The sequence below is a fragment of the Phaethon aethereus genome (assembly GCF_964289735.1).
Source record: "Phaethon aethereus genome assembly, chromosome: 3".
Classification (NCBI taxonomy): Eukaryota; Metazoa; Chordata; class Aves; order Phaethontiformes; family Phaethontidae; genus Phaethon; species Phaethon aethereus.
In genome coordinates, this window is record NC_138576.1 from 42,620,690 (window position 1) to 42,639,886 (window position 19,197).

A 19,197-nucleotide genomic window follows, 5' to 3' on the forward strand; every position below is an offset into this window, starting at 1 on the left:
CTAAGGGCTTTACCACATAGTTAGATAACCTAACGGATCTAGCATCCAGAAATAAATACTGCTCAGTACCAGTTATTTGTCTATCAGGTCAGCAACAATGCTACATCCAGTAACTAGTGCTGCTCCCTTTATGTTGTTCCTGTACATCATTGCACAGGTTGAGCTGAGCATTATTTTTCCCAAATATTTTGAAGACCTATGAACTAAGTCTCTGCTATAATAGAAGACTGAAAAAACAGGCTGTTTTGGATGCTGCTAATTTTTGGATGGTCTTATTCTATCTGTGAAGCAGCTCACCACCCTGAAAGCACCAATTCAAATTTGATTCTTCTGCCCCGATGGAAGCTCTGGTGAACAGTGGTTTCAAGCTAAAGATACCCCTTAAATACCAAAAGTGTTTTGGGAAGGAAACAATAGCATAGAAAAATTCAACAGAAAATATCTTTCTGCTTCTTTCAAGAACAAACCGGTTCCTTTTTTTCTTCTCAGAGTTTTGCAAGTTATTACTGAATAAATAATAGGTAAGTAATGACGGCACAGCTCTCTTCTCCATCTCGTGGAGATTATTCTCCTCATACTGTCCCTGATTTTAGTGAGTCTAAGGTACAGCTAACAGGAAAGAAATCCTAGAAAGTAGAAGACCAGGTCCCTTCCCCAGGCTGTGGGGAGTCAAATTCACACTTCCCAGCTCCTCAGAAGGACATCCTATCCAGTAGGTATGGAATACCCTGAAGGTGAGCTGCTTTTCCCTGTCCTTCCAGTTGAATTAAGGCCACTGAACAAGAAGCTGTTCAAGAGGTTGGTGAGACATCAGGCCATGAATTTGTGATGGTCTTATGCGTGATTAGCATAAATCTGAGTGAATAATTTGGTGCATCCCAATGAAAAGTCTATAAATTCCCTACACTGCCTCAGGACCAGTGGTAGAGCTCACAGATTTTTATAGAAAATCCTGACTTCCAGAAACAAGCCTTTGTTATTCACAGATCTGCACTTGTAACGCTGGATTATGAAGATACCACAAGTGGTGCAGACTTTGATGGAGAGAAAAATATTTTAAAACACCTCTAAAATTGTTCCCAATAGCTTTTTCATACATAATATTACCGCTGTATCGGCTATTTTAAGAAACAGCGCATTTTCATGCACGTACTTATACTCTCGCACATTCCTGTTTTACAATACGCCTCTGGTACAGAACTGCTTAGATTTACAGCTGGCTATTAAACCCATCTCTGCTCTATCAGTGTTACACTTTCTGCCTATTTGTTAGATTATCGGCTCACTAAAGGTCTATCTGCATTTTATCTATGCAGCATGATTAACAAAATTGCTTGGGAACTTAATGAGCTACTCGCAGGCTGATGTTTCGCTTTGATCAGATCTTCAGCATGGGGGCTTACATATTCCTACATGTCTTGGAAACTCCGCAGCAGTGTGGGTCCATAGGAGCAGCCATAAATACCGTCTGGGGTTTTTGGGTCCCTTTTGATGAGGAGGGACACTGGAGCACAAACCCAGCCCTCCTGGCAGTTGTGTCACTTGGCCACTAGGTGGAATGACTGGAAAGCAAATTAATATAATTTTCTGTGCTGGGCCAGGGTTTCACCTGCCTGTCTGCCACCCCAGTGCAGGCATGCTGCAGAGCCTCGGGCTGACTCATACCCCCCCCAGCAAGGCTGTCTCCCACGCTGACTCAGGTTTTTCGCTCCCAGTAAACCACTGTGATAACAGACAGCAGCAAGACAGCTGTTACAGCTGTTCTGTGCTGGATGTATCGGAAGCAGAGCCCGAGACTGCGCTGTGGGCTCCCCATGATGCCCGGAAGATGCCTCAAGTGAAGGATGATGAAAACGCTGGTCAAATATGCACCTTGACTTCGTTACAAGATCTCACCCGGTGACACAACTTCCCTCACTCTCACAATCTTCAGATCCAGAGGGGCAAAGTTTCTTTTCAAGCACCCGGAGCTTGTCATTGCCCTCAGGAAGGAATCTCTCAAGTGCCAATGCTTGAAGCTGCACAAACAATAACTCTGGTAACAAATGGATGCAAAGCTTGCTGCCAAGTATGAAAGTCAGTGCAATCCCCGTCGCCTCAAGTTGTCTAAATATCAATTCGGCTCCCACGGCAGGTCCCCTGCGCAGCCCCACCAGCTCTGGGACTGCCCCCATCTGATGCATTCTGGCAGGAAGGCTGGAATCGAGGCGCTGGAGCATGGCCATGAGCACCGCACACCGGGAAAGAAAAGGCTTTGAAGCTGCGTGTGTTACCATCACACACGCATTTCTGTAGGAAGAGGTAAGAACAGTCTTTTGAAATGATTTGACCTGACTGATGCGTCCCTGTGAAAACAGTTAGTGAAATGAAGTTGATCTGTGTTTGCAGAAGGAAACAGATCATTTCTCTGATATAACAGTCTCCACTTACACGTGACAGAGACCTTTGCTGGATGGGTAAAACACATGCCAGCAACAATCTCAGTTTATTTTTTTCCCCTGCTGTAAATAAGATGCCATATGTCCAAGATTTGTTTGCTTTTAGACCTTATTTTCCATACAAATTAACCTATAAGTAGGCAGGTCAATTTGTGGGAACCTCCACTGGGCACTGGGCTCATATGCCAAGTCAGTGCTTCCCTGCTCTCCAGTCATCTGCCTTATTCCAATTTCTACCATTTCTATTGTTTAAATGGAATTGTCTGGCTACAAGAAAACCAGGCAGAGAAAAGGCAGACACAAAACAATGCCTGCACAGACAAGAAGAGCAAAGCAAAAACCTAAACTTCTCAGAGGCTTGCTTTCCCTTCTCTTTCAAGGCAGGCCAGGAGAAAACTTCCCTTGTATACTTGAAATATGCCAAACACCCTGCCAAGTCTAAGGATGAATCACTTTATTTTGTCTTGCTCCTGTCCCCAGCTGGTCTTGTATGCATTAAAACCCTTCTGCACACCTAGTGCACAAGAGGACACGGGTACTGCAGCCCTACCTAAGCCATCTGACACATCTTCTTGCTCTACAGCAATCCAAGAGATCAAGCACCGGGGGTCCAATGTGTAGCCCCTGCCTCTGCCGTGCTGCCACAGGTACACCACGCTCAGTACGTGGTGTGGGGGTCTACGTCAATTCAGCATTGTGGCGATAACAAGCCTGACCACTCCTAAGGTGAAAGAAAGTTCTCCAGACCTTTATCTGCTACCTGTCTTTCAGATTGAGCTAGCCAAGCCAGGGAGCGTGTTTCCTATGTCCATACCCTCATGGGTTTATGATACTGAGGAACGGGCTGGACATAATGCAATGATATAATCACCGCCAAGAGAGTTTTTAATCAGCATTAGACATATTGAATTTACCGTCAAAATACAGACAGCAGCCCTGCAGAAAATAAGCATGTGAAACCTATTTTAGTTCAGTCCGACACTGCTTTTCTCCTTACAGAGTCCTGAGGAGTGTGATGCTCTGGTTAGTTTTAATTCATTTAAGTGACCAGACTTCCACTGTTTCCTTTGGGAGACCATTGCCAGACTCTACTTAAAACCTCCCTGTGAGGAAATTTTCCTTCCCTTATTTTCCTCCATCACCTCTCATTATATTTCCTTCTGGGTAATGCTTCTTCCTTCTGGAGAGAAAGTTGCATGACTGTTACACTCTCTGCATTCCCTTCTTCTTTGGTTGGTACATTTATCATTAATGAAAAACTGGCTAATTCAAGGAAAACAATATTGATCACTGTCAGATGGGAGAATAAGAAGCTGAGATGAGAGTTAGCAATGAGAAATGCTAGTAAAGGCGGCAGCATTACAGATGCAAATATAGAGCATTTTTAGCACAGCACTATTCAAAAATTAGGAGGACGGTTAGCTCACTTCCATGTTAGGAACATCGTATTTTTATAGGGGACTTCTAGGGCAGAAATTCTATTTGAAATGCAGTTGTATGCACACCCACAGGTGTCACAGGAGATACAGCACTGCGGGTGAACTCCCTCTGGCTCCCTGTTGTATTGGGTCTCCTCCATGACGGCCGATCAAGCACGCCGTGGAGGCCTCCGCGTTGTTTTGAACACACGGGACGTGGCCTCAGAGCATATGCAGGGGTCTGACATTTTTGTGGATGGGCTGGACTCGCTGTGCGCTGCAGAGTTCATCAGTGCGTGCTCATTAGCTGGCTGCCCAGACTTCCAGATGTCTCAAAATCCCAGACAAATAGACAAAATCCTCCAATTCTGCACAGACAGTATTTCTTGGGGGGGTGAGGGGAGGTTATTTCCAAAGGAAACATGGCTGTCTGGTAACCCTGCTCCGAATGGCATCTGTATGAAAAGCTACATCTGGAGCGGGGAAGGTCAACCCCTGCAAAATGCCAGCAAATCTGAGTTCAATTTAAAGAGGGGAAAAGCCATTAAGGGCAAGGAAAGATCACTGTAAACATGTAGGAATGTAAAACTTGGCAAGGCAGTATCTAAAATGGAGCAAGAGAATGTTTACAGTAATCTGATGCATACTAACATCAAGAACAGAGAAGAATTGTCTAGTTTGCTATGGGGTGCTGTTCCCGATTGCAGTGAGAAGAAACTGAAGAAATGAAAAACGCAGAGATTTTTTTCTGACTCTTAACCTAACAACCTAACAGCGAATTCAGTGCCATCTTGGAAGGCTTTCCAGGGAAGATGATGAATACTTGATGTCTGAGTACGGCAAAGCAAAACTAACAAAGCACAACCTTGTTCTGGTGAGGTTGTCTTTGGTAATTTGGTTGGCTTTTCCAGCCCTAATTTTTGTGTTAATGAGGACACGATGCCAATGATCTTCTAGAAAACAGCATCAAAGTTCAACTGCAGATGTACTTGCAATTGTTCCTTTTCAAATACAGCATACCTGGGGCATATTCAAAGAACAGGCTTATTGGTGGTGGCATGGGAGGGCAGAGCCCCCTCCTCCCCTCCAGGGATACAATGAGATCTGCAGAACATTAGTTGCTAAATCCCACTGAATTGGGGGTAAATTAGATGGTCAGACCTTCAGATCCATTGAGAACGCAGAAGTCCCAATGGAGCAGCACAGGTGCAGATTATTGTCTTTATGCGTTTGAGTAGTCCTCATGAAATCAATAGGAGCAGCGATGTGCTTTCTGTGAAGCACGCAAGCTGCCTGTAGGATTACGGATTATATTTTTAGTATTTTGATTTTCAGGTTAAATTAATCTCCAGGCACCTAAAAATACTTAGGAAACCCTTCATCTCTAATCTCCAAACATCAATTTAATTATTAAGCCATTTTGTGTGGAAGGAAGAAAGCAAAATTGAATCAAACCTCACATGCTGAATATCAAATCCCAAACTAAATATTAATTTAAAACAACTGGATAGAAACATCGAAGAATTACGACTGTTTCTTGCAGAACCCAAAATCAATCCATTATTCACACACAGTTTTGTAGCAGTACCCATTTTGTTAATGTTTTAGTATTGTTATTGCAGTCTACAGGCATGTGTGGAGGCCCTTTTAAATCCATCTCAGCCTTGAAGTTTGTCTAATAAGCCCAAGGATGTAGCAAACAAAATACTAGCTTCTCACTTGGCCAATGTGTTCCTAACACTACAACTTATATAATCAAATACATGCTAGAAATAAGAGATAAGATTAGTGACAGTTAACTGCTGCTATTTTTTTCCACAGCCTGAAGAAGGTCTCTGGGATTAAATATTAACCCTAATCTTATTTGCTAAAATTAGAGCACACTATATTCTTTTTCTTTTACAGCCAATTGCAAGTATAGCGCAGAAGTTATTTTCAGAGTGTAATCTGATAACCAGAATCAGTCACCGAAGCTGTTATTCCATTAAGAGTTAAGAGACTTCCTGGTTATTTACTTAGTTGTTTTTGCTTGCGATGGTGGAGCCTGGCAGATCCTATTTTTCCTAGCTTGAGCTTACTTGGTTTTGGAAAACTCTCTGAAAGATTTACATACATTACTAGGCTCAAACAGGTCAGTCGCATGCGCAAAATCAGCGGTGCTAGACATCATGGTTTGTCCCTCTATATGCACAAAGTACGCCTGTGCACAGCCAGGAACTGTTTTCAAACCATGATCCTTTCACATAGGGTGGAAACACGCAGGAAAAAAAGAGGCAGGGAAAAGAAGAGATGATAAACAGCAGAGTACTTTAGAAAGCCGATGCCACAGCAGTACTTTACTGCAATTTCCCCTTCTTTAATTTAACAGCATTTAAATGTTCTGTCATCAGCAGCTTACAGATGTGTTTCCCCTATCTGCTCATAAAGCTGTGGAGCTCCTAAAATCACTCTTTAAAATTCAACTTGGGCGAGAAGCATCACATGCAGTTATTTCTATTATCTGGGCTTTTAAACAAGAGAGGAATGTATGAGTTGCTGATGGAGAAGACCGACGAGGAGAGCCCCTACGTTTTCAGTCTAAAACCAATTTTTTAGTTAAGCAGATATCCTGCTGGCCCCAGTTTTACATTCTGCCACTTCAGGTAGCGCATACAGATTTGGGCAGAAAAGTGACCCCAAGTCCAAGTAACGGTCTGGCATCTCCCACATCGCATCGCATCACATCCCGTCGCAGGGGTGGGAGGCCACCACGCCGCCAGCACAACAGACACCCCTGGGCACGAATGCACGCCAGGCGAAGGGCGCACCCGGACACACAGCTCCTCTCTTTGGGAAGCTGATTTACCTAACTTTTTTTTTTTTTTTTTTAAGCAGAAAGTCCTATGGGAAAAGCTGCCACTTGCAAAGCCACACCGAGGCTGGGCTAATGGTCTTCCCAGTATCTTTCCAGTGCATCCTCCACCACAGCCTCTCAAGGCCTCTGGCTGAGAGCTGCAAGGAGATGCTTAACTCCCTTTAGCGGTACTTCCACAAAAGATGCCACACTGGAAGCGCTCGTCCAACTTCCAGTTTTGTGCTTTCGAAAAAAAGAAGGCACAAGTGCCCCCCTCAGCCTTCCCCCCACCCCGAAGCCCCAGCTTTTGGCCAGACAGAGAATTTACGCTAGAAGTCCTGACTGCCTACGTAAGAGTATTTACAAATCAAAGGAGGAAACCAGATGACTTCTCATCTTCCTCTCTCTGGCACCACGAACACGTCCGGGGGCAGCAATTCAGAGGGCCTCCTCCCTCCACGCTTGAAAGGGAGAGACCAATATCCCTCAGTGCCCACAGAGCGTCACGACGCTCCCGGGCAGCAGGTGCGACCACGAGAGGTGAGACGGGGAGGAAGGAGATGTCCTTCCCGCTAGACTTGCCTTGAGGATGGGGAGCAGGAATTGTGAATCACATCCACTGCCCCGTGAGAAGTGCGTCAGTGCTGATGGCGGGGCAAGTGGCTCGGAATTGATTGCCAAGCGCAAAGATGGCGTAAACAACTGGCGGATCGATGCCAGCGTTATTGGTTTTGTCAGCGTTCAATTGCATGTGACTTACGGGTAGAGCGCAAGAGTTAAGGCACCCGCATATTTGGGGCTTTTCTGAATCAAATTCAACATGGTAATGGCCCCAACTTCAAAGTGTTCTGAAAAATCCTGGCCCCCAAGCCTGGGGCCAGTAATGTCAGATGAACCAAATGGGGAGACAGAATCAGAAGATGTCTGAGAAATGAAAAAAAAAAAATCAGCATAATAAAAGTAAAAAAAAAGTAATCTCTGATCCAACTGCAAGGCTTATTTTAATCCACGACTTCAAGTTTTATTTCCTTTCAGAGCTACTGAAGACCAGCTGAAATTCTTTTGACCTTTCAAAAGTGAGATTGGTTTAAAATCAGAACAGAGAATTTACTTTTGGAAATCCTGACGGTATCCCTGGGCATTTTCAGCACCCTTCCCATCCCTGAAAATTTTAAGGGGAAATTAATCTGTTGAATTTGCCACAACTTTCAGGAAATACACTGTTTATTGAGAAAGACTGTAGAAATCACCAGGCATAAGCCTCAATGCTTTGCTGCTGACACATTTCAGTGCAGGAGACCAGAAGCATCTTTACCAAATACAGATGAATACGCGTACAAAACCGAAAGGCCATAGGACTGGGAGACCCAGCGCTTTCCCGCAGCAGGGATGCGCTGCCTGGATCACACCCACTCTAACCATTGGTCTCTGGCAGACTTCCCCTGGCACACCCCGATGCCTAGCTCTGGGGTTTAACCATCCACAGCAGTTTGTGGAGTGTAAGGGAACGTTGGCCTGCCTCCCTCTGCCACCTCGCCGTGATGCAACGCCTTCAGCCAAACATCTCTTGGGATGGAGGGGGGAACTTCTTACACCCTTGCCAGCAAAGCTGCCGCATCAGTCCTTATTTTAAAACCTCGCTTGGTAGCTCGTATTGAAGTCCAACGCTAGTTTAGTTTATTACACCCTGAAGAGAATACTGCCTGTAATACTACGCGTCAAGCTGGAGGAGTGACAGCTGAAGTGCCACTGTTTGGAGAAAACACCTTAACGAACTTCAGCAGGAGATAAATTTCTTCTAACTAATGACATGGTTTGGGGTATGTTGTCGATGTTAGAGGCTGCCCGGGGCGTAACTGGAGAACCCAGAAAATTCAAAAGTATGGCCAAGAGAGTACCTGCAGGCAAGCATAGGTGGAAAAGCTTAGAGGAGAACTTTCAGGCTGGTGAGGTCAGACTCCAGGTGGAGGTGTTAGAAGGGAAATTAGAGATGAGGATGTTTCAAATAACCTTTTCTTCGAAGGAACAACTTGGCTACAACATGACTGAATCAACAAAGAACACAGAAAAACCAGTGGCACTAATTAGCAGTTTAAACACTCAGGCATGAACTGGAAGATAAAGCAAAGGGAGATACAGCTGTGATATCTGGCAGTTTACAATACATTTGTTTTTCCAGTGCAACTTGCACCTTAAGAAACCTGGAATGCAGTAATGAAGGATGACAAGAGGAGGGTGGCTCAGCAGAAATGCTGCCTTCTCTTCTTGGGTGCCTGTACAAGCCATGCTGAAACTGGCACGGAAGAAACAGGCAGGAATGAACAGATTTTAACCCAAGAACACCATCAGAATTGAAGTGCAACTGTAATTTAAAATTAAAATCAGTCCCATATTTTTGCAAAAGGAAAACTAAACTGACCCCCAGATTAAAAAAGAAAAAAGAAGCGAAAGTGTTGAGTAGTGAGAGGGGGAAGGAAGGAGTGGGAAAGCTTTCACAGAATGTAAATTGTGAGGGAAGAGTCTGTGAAAGATCTGTTTAGGTGCGTATCGTGAGCCAAAGTGGGGTGAAAAGGGAAAAACAAGAAGCAGTTGAAGAACTTCTAGAATGAAAAAAGAAACTCTAGAAGCTTCCAAGTTACATTAGGAAATACCAGAATAGGCAGAAAACGAAGATGTGTGAAGAAATTTGCTAATTCACAGAGTGCTTAGAGGAGTGGTTCAGAGTTTCCAAAGCTGCAATTAATACACAGCAAACACAACAATACAGAAAAATTACAAAGACCCGTAAATTACACCAATACCCCTCTTTCCCAAGCACGGCAGAATTTATTTATGCAAATAAACTATATAATATGGTGTTTTAAATACACAGTGCATTAAATACACTGTAATTACTTTATAAAAACAAGGAATACTTCACAGCAAGGCATCTCACTACAAGCCCTACCATTATACTTTGCGTAGCACAGGAGAGGAAGAAACAGGCCCTGCTAGACGTGATTTAGGAAAACACAAGGCTGCACTCTGAGAAAGAGAACTGAATCAGAAGACAAAGGAGCTGGAGAAGAAACAGGCTCAGGAGACAGGGCTGGGTAACATCCGATGTAGCTCACGGATGCTCTGCCATAGTTTCCACGGGGTTGACGATGCCAGCGCTTCCAGTGCTGCCTATGACCACGGGCTAACATGGCACAGCATGTAAAACCACCGGCATCCTTACGCCGGAGTAGCAGAGAGCACAGCCCAGCAAATACCGTAACATTTCAAATCCAGAGATGCCTTTGCTGGGCTGTGGAAGGAACCACCCGTCACAGGCTTTACTACTGCGCTTCATGAGGTGACCAGGCAGTTAGTGTTACTAACTGGTAGGCTGAAACCCTGTATAAATAACCTGGCTTCCTGCAGACATTGTATTTTTAAAACAAAACCTGCCAAATGCTGCATTTGTTCCAGTTTTCCTTCCCCTCCTCCCCCGTCTTGCCTTTTAATTTCCGGTATTTCGACACGCAATTTTTCTGTGTTCACCTCGTTTTTGTTCTTGCACCGCTACTAATGGATCTGAGGATTACGGTGGCTTTTGTTCCACTGCTTGGCATTCACATTTCATCAATGATGTCTGCTCAGCTCAGCAAAGCAGGTTTGCAAGGAGAACTAGCCACTGCTGAGCTGGCAAAGTTGGTCCTTTCCAATCCTCCACGAGGAGCAGTTTAACTCCTCCTGTGGTGGCCCAAAAGTTTAGCTAGGCTCCGTAAGTCCCGCCATAAAAAACTGGAGGCACCTTCCTTCTTGCTGAGATGTCACGACTGCTGAAGGTAAATGGCTTTTTCGGTCCCTAAAGGAGAGCAGGCTCATTAGGAGCGTCCCACGGCAGAGCGGTCCAAGATAGGGGAGGACGGGAAGGATAGGCAGCAGCACCCCAGTGCAGCCACAACCCTCTGCCCGGCTCCGGGCTGTCCCCAAGGAACTGAATTCCCCCTTTCCGCTTCATATGCGAGATAAATTTTAAGATCTACCCAGAAGGCAAGGTGTAGAAAATGACATTTACCCTAGCAGCCCTAGAAATACTCTCCACGGAGAAAAATGATGGCATTTCCAGCTTGACATGTGACTTCCCTGTCCTGGGCGGGTGGAAGTTGGGACTTTACAGCTATTTGTGTGTGTGTCTACATATGCTCACGTGCATCCACGCATGCTACTGTGAGAAAGAGACTAGAGAACGTGAACGTGTGTGAAAGGGACTGAATTAGCCCCATCTGCTCCGAAAAGATCATATTCTCCTTGGATTTCTATTACTGTTGTATCATTGCCGCACTAGAGTGCTTCTAAAAGACTGCAGCTCTGGCAGCCAGCATCATTACAGATGCTCAGATTATTAACAGTATAAATAAACTCTCAGAGACACTACTAAGAAAATATTAACTACAATTATCACTGTCTGATAAAATAATGAACAGTGAAGTGTTATTCTGCTGCCTCAGTCACCAGTGTGCATTTATGTGTGCCGTGACTAATGAAAAACAGTTTATTTGCATACCGAATCATCCTGGAATTGGTTCTTGCTATTTTATTTTATTTATTTTTCTAAAGATCAAGCAGCACAGGCTGAAGCTCTGCGTTTGCAGAATCCAGCGTACCCCGCCTCCTTTCCCGCTGTATATAATCCCATTAATTCCAAGTGAACAGAAAGCTGTGCCCGTAGCCATGTCTGTCGGAGGAGGGAGACAGGGCAGTGGGCAAGCCACCAGTGGCAACTCTAAAACCTCCCGATGGACTTTTACTCTTGGGCCTCGTTGCTTTTTCTCCCTAGACGAGGAGCAAAGGCCCCCACAATGTCAATGCCATGTTTGCTGCGTGGATCACCCTCGCCTCTGCCTCCCCCGCTGGCCTGCTTTGGCTTTGCGAGCTCATTTTTCCTCACCTTCCCCAGCCATACTCCCGAGTCCTGTCCTTTCTTGACGGCAGCGGGGAACTCGGGCTTGGTTTCTAATTAATAGAAGTTATTACTTCCCTGCAAACACTGCGGGAAAAAAAGTGCTTAATCGTTTGGAGAGCTGGAGACGGGAGCAGGAGCCTCTTGCCCCGTGTCCCCAGGCCGCGCTCCAGCCCCTGCGCCCGAGTAACAGTCATCTTGTCTTCTTCGCCATCTGTTCGTTAGTGGAGCTCATTAAAATGAGGGGAAATAAGCTACCTGGGCCTGGAACCGCTCACTGCAGGGCAGACACAACGCCGAAACGCCCGTCCAGGCAGCCTGTTCCCAAGGCCCCGATGCGGGAGGGGCTGCCCTCTTCTGAGCTGGGCCCCGCAGACTGGTAACCCCCAGCCCCGAGACACCTTTAATGTCGACACAGGAAAGCGCCAAGTAAAGCCACCGCTTTGTTCAGCTCTTCCCCACCAGGCCACCGCAGCAGCAACTAAATGCGACCAGAAATGAAGGCAAAAATGCAATGCTGAGAGAGAGAAAAGGGAAGAGGGGATTGTCTAAAATAGCTTCCCTTGATCCGGGCCAGAAAAATCCTGCACCGTACTTCTAGTGGCTTTATCCCACTGCCCTTTTTCTGTGCCCTCTTCCGTCATTTCTCCAGCATCTCATGCTCCCTGCCTGGTCTCTCTTCCCCCTCTGCAAGCCTTTTGTTCCACCACTCCCTCCTTCTGCGCTCAGCCTCACTGCCAGCTCGGAGCAGCCTGCCACGGCGGGACCATCCTTCCATTTTGCGCTCCGCGGGGCTGTCGCTGCCCGCAACGGGACGGCGGTGACGGAGGAAGAAAAGTGGGGTGCAGGGGTGGGAGGGAACGCCGTCCTCAAGTGTCTCTCGCTGCCAGCTGTGGGGGAAGGACAGCTGGGAGGAGGAGATCTCCCTCCGCACAAATGACGAACCTCCGCTCCCGGGAGGGGGAGAGTCGCGCGGCAGCCTTCCTTGCCATTTTCCCTCCAGCATCCTCCCTCTCCTCGTTCTCAGCGGTTGGCCTCTTCTGGCCACTGAAGCAGGTTAGATGTGGCTTGCCCTGAATAAGTCACCTACATTAATTTTTCCTCTTCAATTAAAGAGTTCTTCTGTGGAACAACTTATGAGAACTTCTTTGCTAAGGGAAAGAAAGCAATGTATTATTTCACACATGTTTACAAAGACAAACGTGCGCTCTCCAAATGAATTTTGTTCCCCAAAAAGCCCCTATGGAAGGCAAAACACAGAGAACGATGATGGATTCGCTGAAGAAGAACTGAAGTTCATTTTAAATCAGTGTACCATGTACAAATGCTGTCTTACAAATAGGATTATTTAATTTAAACCTTAGATCTGTCAAGTTCCATTACTTCAAATGGAGCCTGTCGTTTCTTGACTTCATTATAAATCAGGATTATATTACAATTTATGTTAGGTAAAGTCACTGCTTCGATAGGAACCAGTGAAAAAAAATTACACAGCAGTCAGTAAATAGAGCAAAGTCATTGCACTGTTCTTGAAAGGCAAAAAGTCATCTTGCTAAATGAGGGTCCGAGCTGTCCTATACCAAGTCTGTTCCTAATAAATAAAAGACCTCTGGGAAAAGTGCTGAGCATACGCTGGATCTATTTTCAGCTTGCATCAGCAGCTGCTGCCCCTGGGATCGCATCTTTGCTCATACCCTACACCATATGTAATCACTCCAGTGCTGCAACCAGTAAGATAATGAAAGAGCATGGCATAAATCTATACTTGAGTGGAATGCTAAATGAGAAAAATAATACAAAAAAGGGGGAAATAAACCACATTTTCAAGTCATTAGGAAGAAAGACTTTGACATATGAAGTGTTGCAACCATTAATAGCACTTATCATATAGAGTGGAGACAAAGAGACAAATTAATCAAACTGACAGAACTGGGACATTTTATGCTAATGCAGGCTCCTGGGTTTTCGTTTGTATTCCTCTGTGTCTGGAAAACTGATACCATTACAGGGCAGGAAATTGCATGAATAACATGCAACAGATCATAAAAATTCACACACCAAGTGCAGAAACACTGCCAAAAGCACTGTAAAAACAAGGCTAGAGACCTCAACAGAGGAACTACCAACAGCTAATGAATGCAAATAAGTACAGGGATATTTCCCATCCATGCATAACAATGAGACACAGGCTGTGACTCCGCAGTCTCCAATACTGTAGGTAAAAGAAAGCCTGGAAAGCGAACATGCAGATAGCTCGGGGGAACTGCTGGCCAAGCCAAGGTCTGAATTTGTTTGCAGTATTGCAGCCAGCAGTTTAAAGCCACTGGGGAACTGGCATAGCCAAGTGTCGTCTCTGTCTAAACGTACCGCTATGTTAGATTTAATTCAACGTTTCAGGTAGAAGAGAGAGGGGGAGGAGGATGAAAGAGGAAATAAAACAGAGCCACAAAACAGCACATAATCACACAAAACAAAAATCCCCTGCCCCTGTGCAAATCCACAGTATGCAGTAAAAACCCTCGCAGATAAAGACATTTAAACCAGCATTCATTTGGGAAATACAAAACGTGCTTGCTGTCCAAAGCCACAGTCGCGCTGTAAGGGGCAGGAAATGGCAAGAACTACAGGAATGCTGGGCAGGGCACGGTGTAACACAGGATCTTGCCAAGGTTACTTCATTTGCTGTAAAGGCTTCTCAAGGACCTTTAAAAAACGCCTGGTGAAACAGAGCACTGGTGAAGTGCAAGTAGCTCGTCAGGCATCTAAACACCAAACACAAATATGTTCACTTCACGGGCAGCCATGGCATTTCTCATCGCTCTCTGTTTTTTAAAGAAGTGATGCTTCCCCCTTGAACGGTAGCTACTGTACAAACCTAAGGCGAGGACTAACTCTGGGGGGTAAAAGGAGTAAAGCCGATACCTTCTGGAGCTGCGTCATTTCTAGCACTGCTCTCACCTTCCCCAGAATAGAATGATACGCCGCTGATAGGATTGAGCAAGAGCATTTACGTGCCAGTACTACATGCATAAAGAGGGTGAGGAAATGCCAGCCTGCCCAGGGGTGGCTGCTTTGCTGAGGAGCAAGTAGAGTTCAAATCCTTCCCACATTTGGTGCTGGAGGAACCTGTGTTCAGAGGTGTCAGGGCAGAAGCTGTTTTACCCCAGCAGAGATGGGCACGGGGAGCACACGACACAGAGAGCCCAGCTCTCCATCCGCTCTCCAGCAGACCGCTGTGGAGGTTTTAAAGAGTTTTAGCCATGTGAACAGGATTTATCTCCAAACCTCAAAATCTCCTTCTGTTCCTTCAATCACTACTAGACTCTCAACAGGGTGCTTGGCATGGTACCAACAAATGGCGTGCACACACAAAAGCAAGCTGGTCCAAAAGCTTTCCGAAGACAACGATGGCATAACCTTTGTTCTAAGGGGAGAAATTAGAAACAGGCATTCATTAATTCCTGTAAATATACATCCATCTGACAGACGGACAAAGGCTGCAAGCTGCAAATTTAAGCTTCCCTTAAATAAAAAAAAAGGCACAGACAATTAGGTACAAAAGGGCCTCATGAAAACCTCAGCTTTAAGAAATTTTACTATCGGGAGGGAAATAACTTGGTCAAATAGTTGTAACGATGTTGATTTCTTCCACTCTTTATGCAATACCAAAGACATTTCTGAAGTCTCAAGAACACGTATGTCACCTGACCCTTTCTTTTCCTCTTTTCCTCTACCTGCAATCAGAGCAGTTTGGAAAAAAGAGTAAAACATCCATTCCTGAAAGAGAGTGTTTAGAGAGGTCTTTACTACCACCTTACCATTCAAACAAGAGGTAGAAAGCACAATGACAAGAAATCACCACAAATTCTCACACCCCTTTAGCTATGCAATTCCTCTTCAGAAAAGCAGTTTCAGAACTGGACTGTAACCTCACCAAATAATTCAGCTTAAAACTGTATCTGAAAATTAAGTTAAGAGTGCATGAGCAGATGATGCAAACAGTCTGGGCCCCTGAGGCTGGGATTGGCTTGAAACCTTCTGAGATTGCTGTGAAGAGCAGCTTACGGTGTGCAGAGCCGGTCTGCTCTACAGAGCTGCTTGGAGGAGGTCCGGCACAGCAGTCCTGACAGCGGCTCCCGCTGGGGTCACCTTGGCTGTGCACCACCAGCTGAAGACAGAGGCAAGAACGTGATCAAATGCTCGTCTCCAACAATTTACCTGCCTATGCCCTCTCAACTGATGTTTCCAATTGGAAAGTTCATGCATACTAGTGAAATAAATCCCATAAGAGAAGGATTAGGCTCATCTTTGAAAAGGAAGCAGAACTAACTGCAAGATACATTGAAGACAGGGAAAGAAGAAAAGGAATTATTGATTTAAAGGTTCCTGTCACTACTGAAAGCGACTCTTTCTGCTTCCTGAATGTTATTATGACTTTGTAAATGTGAACAAGCTTCTTTTGTAGAATGCCCCAGTGCCTATGCATGTCATGGACACCTCCTCATTCTTCACTTCCTTGGACAATCGTGTAGATATTATTTGTCCTCAATGGCCACTGCTTACATAAATTGGACAAAAATCACATGGATAAATGGCTCTTACAAAAGACAGGCAACTCTATTTTTTGTGGCTTGCATTTGAAAGATTAATTCAGATGTTTAAAACATAACCTTGGTTTGATGTGTCCAGTCTCCTGAAAACTAACAAGTTCAAGGAATAGACAGAAACTGCTTGATTTGGTTTTATATCCAGACAAAAACGCCATATGCAGAAAGCCATCCATGGGAGAACACAGAAATCTGTAGTCAGATAAAAAATAAAGTTAAAAAATAGTTCAACAGGCAGAAGGAATGGCTGAAGAGACCCATCTACCTCAAATCCAGTTTCCCCTTCTGGAAGCAGAAATGAGCACTAGTCCTCTGTGGAAAGCAGAAAGGAAGTTGTCAGGATTTGTCTTTCCCCAGCTTTTTCCTGTCTTGAAAGATATTGGCTCCAACTCTGTCCTTTGAAAGAAACAGGAAATAACTCGAGCTTATTCTGTTTTTACTTGACCAAGAATCCCCTGACAGGGAAATTTTCTCTGAAGGCTGGCTGTGTATCTGGGGAGAGAGGTGGCTAGGCATGCTGTACTACTGCTGTGCGGTCAGAGATGGAAAGCTATTTTGCTTTTAGAGCTATTTAAGATTTGTTTCTCACTAGTTGCAGGCCCTTGAAACAAGAGGACCATACGTCTGAATTTCAAAGGCAAGCAAAAACCCAACACATTTCCCACAAGCAAAAGCTTTACACAGCCAGAAATGTAGCCTCAGCCTCCTAGTTGAAAGTCTGACAAAAATCCTGGACCACTTCATCAAAAGCATTTTTTCCTGAAACTGAGAACTGTACTGGCAAAGTTTGCACGGACAATTTTTTTTCGTTAAATCTACTCTTTTTACCTTGAAACACTACCACAGACTGCATCCCCACCCATTCTGGGAACATAAAGTAAGAGGTATGTGCATAGACTAGGGAGTTTGGTCCTATCACAATTCAAAGCAAGCAAACTTCAAGTAAAGTATTATGAAGTGTTTGATGGACTGGCTGTCCACACCTCTTTAAACTATTAGCATTGTTCAGGTCCACTTCTGGGTCAATCCCTTTATTTGGATGGACTCCCTTCTATTTTACTACCCCAGCAAACTCACCTCAGCCCTGGCCTCAGGAAGTACATCTGACACTGCGGGAGCAGAAGGAAGCAGTGAGAACACAACGCTGCTGCTGAATCCATCCTGGGTCACACCTGCCAAATCTCTCTGCACTTCTTACAGTAAGTCTGTATGCTTCCATTTCTCTAAAGTGTTGTTCTGAAATGATGAGCAGCTGCTGTAGCGAATGATGTGGAGCACATGCTTTAACAAACCCAAATATATATTAAACTAAATGTGTTTTTTTCAACACCAAAACAAAGGTCCTGGTTTTTGGGGACCTGAAAACCCACAGCTCCTATCCCTGAAAACCCACAGCTCCAATCTGCCAAGAACTGATGAGCTCTCTGTGGAAGTCATCAGGTCTTGGCTAGGTACCTACTCGCCTATTGTTTGGGATAAATCATAGAATCATAGAATGGTTTGGGTTGGAAGGAACCTTAAACATCACCTAGCTGCAACACCCCTGCCATAGGCAGGGACACCTTCCACTAGACCAGGTTGCTCAGAGTCCCATCCAACCTGGCCTTGAACACTTCTAGGGATGGGGCATCCACAACTTCTCTGGGCAACCTGTGCCAGTGCCTCACCACCCTCATAGTGAAGAAATGGGACGCCTGAAAGCTACAATAATACAGGAAAAAGTTTTTACATCTTGCTCTAAGTATTAAGATTTATTTTTTTAAAATTCAGAATTTCTTTTTGAACCTGGGTTTGCAACAGCTCTGTCACTTAAGCAAAAATTCCTAATGAAGCATCCTCAAACTGACCCAGTCTCCTGGTGAGGGACTGGAAGTCTGTAGCAATTCACAGACTCTCTCTTATCTGCTCCAGGCCTCCAAGTCCAGTCTCCTCTTGGATGTGGTAGTCTCAGCAGCTGCTATCAATGGCAGTACACAAGACCGCAGGAGCAATGCAGGAAGAACAGGTAGAGGACACAGAGTAGAGCCCATTGGTCACCCAGGACCAACTGGCCGGATAAGGCAGCGAGTGGCTCCATTCTACCCCATTCATCTCGAGAAACGCTGCAACTAGTCTGAAAATCCCCTCAATGCCTCCTCCATGCTTAAAAGATACAGAGGGAAGAAAATGAGACTGAAACTCTGGCTGAGAAGTGATAAGCTGCAAGCTCTGGATTCAAATACACGGGCTGCTCTGGGATCAGCGGCTGTGCCAGCGGTGGGTCAGTCTGTTCACCTCTGTGCAAGGTAATGTGAGCCACAGAGTTTAGAGAGAGGTAAACATAGCTGAGTGGTTCACACAAGGTGATTTAATCGTCACTGACCTGATGCACAGACCTGCACTGTAATTCCCATCTGATGCATCAGCTTCCACCCCAGCATTTGCAGAGAGGTGATGACAGTATTTTGTTTGAGACCTCAAAAATCTGCTGCTGAAGGTTTTATGTTACCATTATTTAACTTCAGAGCTGATACCTCTCAATTCCAGCTGTTTGGTGACATCTTTTTTATATATCGGTTTTACTGGAAGTGCTAGTACTGCAATTCTCTGCCGTTCTCAGGCCAGCGATGGGTATTTTAACTGCAGACCTCTGGCTAGCGGCACTCCCTGGGTCATGGCAAGAAATTCCCGGTGCCATTTCAATTGTGAATTAACCTTCTCTTCTCTGCAAAATCTTTTAAAGCCTCCATCGCTGGCTCTTAAGAGATACAAAAGATGCATCGTGCCAACTTTAAGCCAAAAAAAAAAAAAAAAAATTCCCAGAATACAAAACAATAATTAAAAAAAGAAAATATTTCAACTATTTCTCTGTGTGTAGGAAACAGACAGTTACACTTAACTGCAGATTCTGATGCCATTTGCTCTTGTAAAATCAGATTAAGCAAAGTGAAGGACAGAAAGGTTTATTAGCAAATCTGATGTATGTTATCTT

The 19,197-nt window shown here is 44.9% G+C and overlaps 1 protein-coding gene across 1 annotated transcript in view; it reads right to left on the reverse strand.

The window, feature by feature from the left end:
* Positions 1-19,197, reverse strand: part of BACH2 (BTB domain and CNC homolog 2) — a gene marked incomplete at both ends in the record, with an annotated part of 47,445 nt that overhangs the window by 19,689 nt on the left and 8,559 nt on the right. The window lies entirely within an intron of this gene.